This window comes from Mesocricetus auratus, unplaced genomic scaffold, assembly GCF_017639785.1.
Source record: "Mesocricetus auratus isolate SY011 unplaced genomic scaffold, BCM_Maur_2.0 Super-Scaffold_100048, whole genome shotgun sequence".
NCBI classification, from domain to species: Eukaryota; Metazoa; Chordata; class Mammalia; order Rodentia; family Cricetidae; genus Mesocricetus; species Mesocricetus auratus.
This window is the reverse complement of record NW_024429225.1, coordinates 425,962-430,587: the sequence shown is the minus strand read 5'-3', so window position 1 is coordinate 430,587 and position 4,626 is coordinate 425,962.

Here is a 4,626-nt window from a genome sequence, read left to right as displayed (position 1 = left end):
TCTAAAACAGTTTAGGAAATCATGCATATGCACTTACAATCCATGTGAGAGTGACTTTTGGCAACTGCAAAGTGACTGAGACATGGCTTGCTTTAGAAGCATCAAAACGAAGAGGCAAGAGAGCCGGGAGCCTTCTGTTGCTTGCTGTCTTGTCGCTTGGTGGCCATCTGGTGGTGTTTGTATTGAATGAAAGGTGCTGCACTTAACTGACTTTAGAAATTAAATTCTTTTGTTTGAAGGTTGGCTGTTGGGTCAAAGTTGTAAGTACCTCCTTGTGTTGCTTCAGGAATGAGGCTAGGATTTTCATCAATATCATCACCAGAGAAATATTGATCTATGATTTCAAATGCTAATTTATGTATGTCTTCATTTTCATGTTGCTGCAAAACTTCAATTTTCTCCAAACCTCCACATTCTCCTATGATTTCGGCTATTGTGCTTGTTTCATCCCCAGCCATTGTCAGGATATTCTTTAGACCATCCAGAACCACCTGAAGAGAGTCTTTTACTGACAGTCAGTTACGGAATGGTGGTATGACATTCTGTTGTACAAGGTACTCAACTTGATCTTTTCTGCCACCTATCGTTAAGTTGCTAATTGCCCAAGCAGCTTCCTTTTGTGTTCCGAAGTCCCCCTTAGCAAGCTGGTGAATGACATGGGGATTAGCCCAGCGTCTATCACAGCTTGGACTTGCTGCTGGTTGCCTGCTGTTATACTGGAGAGGAACCATGCTGCTTCCTTATTTATTTTCTCTTTCGGGTGTGACAAGAGGTTTGGGAAGTGGGACAGCACATCGCAGTTAAGAACCCCTCATCAGTGCCAGTCACCCTGTTCCCAACTGCTCTGAGTGCTGCAGTTTGAACTTTCACTTCCTGGTGGCAATGAACACTTTTTGAGGCGTATTGTTTTTTGGTTTTGCTTTGTTTGTTTTGTTTTCCATTTTAGTTTTCCAGACAGGGTTTCTCTGTGTATCCTGACTGTCCTGGGACTCATTCTACAGACCAACTGGCCTTGAACTTAGAGATCCACCTGCCTCTGCCTCCTGAGTGCTGGGATTAAAGACATGGGCCACCAACACCCAGTGCATTTTTATTTCTGTTGAAAACAGTTTGTTCTGACTTATAACCCATTTTAATCAGGTCATTTATTTCTTGACTATCTATTTATACATTTTAGATATTAATCATTTGCCATAAGAATAGTTGGCAAGTAAAGGACAACAATGTTATAATTCACAGACCCAGAGAAACTAGGTAAAAAGGGACACATGACTTTCCCTGTGTAGGGGAAACAGAGATCTCCTGGGTAGACTGAGGGTGGGTGGTGATGGGAACATGAAGGATTGGGCTGGGGGAGCGGATGGAGGGAAGAAAGTAATGAAAGAAATGTCTTGATGGGGTGGTGGGTTTGGAGGTCAGGCAGAAACCTGATGCAAGGGAAACTCCCACAAATCTACAAGGATGACCCCAACTAAGACTCCTAGCAATGGTGGACAGGTAGCCTGAACTGACTATCCCCTATCATCAGGTCATCAGAGAGCCTCCATCCAGTAGCTGATGGAAACAAATGCAGAGACCCACAGCCAAACACTGGATCAATCTCCAGGAACCCTGTTAAAGAAAAGGAGGAAGGATTTTGAATAAGTCAGGGGGGAACAAGGCCATCACAAGAGAACCCACAGAAACAACTAACCTGGGTTTATAGGACCTCACAGACTCTGGACCAACAGCTAGGGAGTCTACATGGGACCAGCCTAATCCTTAATTACATTCTAAATTTTGGGGGGGGGTATTATAATTTTTTATTTAACTTTTTACACATGTTACTCCCAGCTCCCTCTCCCTCCACCCCCCGCTCTCCCAATCCCTCAACCCCCCACTCCATCACCTCTCCGCTCCCCAGGGAGGACAAGGCCTTCCATGGGGAATTTTCAAAGTCTGTCATATCCCAGGCAGGACCAAGGTCCTCCTCAATGTGTCCAGGCTGAGAGAGCATCCCTCCATGTGGAATGGGCTCCCAAAGTCCATTTGAATGCCAGAGATAAATACTGATCTACTATCCGAGGTCCCATAGATTGCCGAAGACTCCTCTCTGACACCCAGGTTCAGGGGATCTGGGTCAGTCCCATTCTGGCCTCTCAGTCATCAGTCTGGGGTCCATGCATTCCCCCTTGTTTAGATCAGCTGCTTCTGTGGGTTTCACCAACTAGGTCTTGATTCCTTTGCTCATCACTCCTCTTTGTAGCTCCTGTTTAGGCAGCTGACCTAAACAAGGGGGAACACATGGACCCCAGACTGATGACTGAAGAGGCACCAGCATGGGACTGATCCAGACATCCCCCAAGCCCCGAACCTGGTGTCAGAGAAGAGGCCTCGGCAATCTATGAGACCTTGGAGAGTAGATCAGTATTTATTCCTAGCATACAAATAGACTCTAGGAGCCCATTCCACATGGAGGGATGCTCTCTCAGCCTGGACACATGGGGGAGGGCATAGGTCCTGCCTGGGATGATATGACAGACTTTGAAAATTCCCCATGGAGGCCCTTACCCTCCCTGTGGAGTGGAGAAGGGATGGAATGTGGTGGGGGTGGGAGGACTGGGGGGGCTGGGGGAGGAGGGGAGGGAGAGGGAACTGAGAGTAACATGTGTAAAAAGTTAAAAAAAATTATTGGGAAAAAATTCCGCTGAGTAATAATAGTTGAACTCTGTTGATAATGCTGATTTTTTAGTTACAACAGGTTGTCTGATAAGCTAGGATAAAAACCTACAACCGCAGAGCAGTGACCGAATTAACATGTCGGGCATCACTGATTGCCCTAAGCTATAACCATCATTGTTTTGAGTGTTCCTCATCATCTATCTGACATCACTGCTGGGCAACTCGGGCATGATCCTCATTATCATGGTGCACGCCAAGCTGCAAACACCTGTGTAATTCTTTCTCAGACATCGAGCTCCTAAAAATCTTGGTTATTTGACAGATAGTAGAACCCAATTGTTAAGAAATTTTATTGTGGATTAAAATCTAGTATCTCGCAGTCAGTTTTCTATTATGTGTTCATCCCTTGTGAGCTTTTATTCTGTTTTCAGTGTCCTATCACCACTATGTAGCCGTCTGGCAGCCTCAGTGTGTGCTGTAGTCAGGCCCAAACGAGTATGTCAACTCCTGGTGCCAACCCTTATCTTTACTGCAGAAGTGTGGATGCTCTCGTTGCAATTAAGATTTTCACATCGTCTTCCTTTGCATAAAATGTCATCAGTCATTTCAACCGAAAAAGAAATGTTACAGGTCCAAAGCGAAACTTACCTTGGACTATCTTAGCCCTTTAACAGTCGATCTATTACCTTCATGTGTGGGTGACAATATTTAAAGGGAATTAACTTTAAAGAGACCTATGTGGCAGACTATTATTTTCAGGTGTGTGACGATAGTTTGTGCTGCACGGATTTAACTCCGTGAAGCTGTCTTACCGTGCCTGTCTGAAACACCAGTGGTCCTGATAAAGAGCTGAACGGCCAATAGCGAGGCAGGAGCAAGGATGGGCGGGGCCGGCAGGCAGAGGGGATAAATAGAAGGAGACCCGAGGAAAGACAGCAGCAACAACTAAAGGAAAAGGAGAGGAGGACATCAGGGGCAGCCACCCAGCCAGCCACAGAGGTAGAAGGAAAGTAAGGTATAGGTATACAGAAACAGAAAGGTAAAAGCTCAGAGGCAAAAGATAGATAAGAAAAGCTGGCTAGAACCAAGCCAAGCTAAGGCTGGGCATTCATAACTAAGAAGGAGCCTCCCTGTATGATTTACCTGGGAGCTGGGTGTTGGTCCCCCTAAAAAGGATAAAAAGTAAAAGAGTAAAACAGATCTATCACAGCCCTATTGAAACGGATCTGTACTCTTATTGTACCTTCCCTACAACACCCTCTAAAGCAGTGGCTTTAGTAGTTTCTCCTGTGATGGTGGCCCCAATCATAAGATTATTTTCGTTGCCACTTCATAGCTGTTATTTTCCTACTGCTATAAATTGTATTGTAAATGTGTTTTCCGATGATCTTAGGTGACCCCTGTGGAAAGGTTGTTTCACCCCCAAAGGGGTCTGATCCACAGGTTGAGAAGTGCTGATTTAGAATGATAACATTAATGAAACGATGCAGCAGCAGGCGAATCTCTGTAGACAAGGCCAGCCTGGTCTACAAATCCAGTTCCAAGTCAGCCAGGGCTGTTACACAGAGAAACCCTGACTCAAACAAAAAGAAAGGAGGGAGGGAGGGAGGGAGGGAGGGAGGGAGGGAGGGAGGGAGGGAGGGAGGGAGGGAGGGAGGGAGGGGAGAGGAGAGAGAGAGAGAAAGAAAGAGAAGAAAGAAAGAAAGTATAATAGAAGTTTGTGTCTTTTAAGAATATAATTTGTTGGTTGATTGTGGCACACACCTTTAACCCAGCACTGGGGAGGCAGAGGCAGGCAGATCTCTGTGAATCTGAGGCCAGCCTGGTCTACAGAGCGAGTTCCAGGACAGAGAAACCCTGCCTCAATAAAACAACAACAAAAATAGTGTGTGCGTGTGTGTGTGAGTGTGTGTGTGTGTGTGTGTGTGTAAAATTAAGAAGTTCACCAGCAAATGTTACATTCTC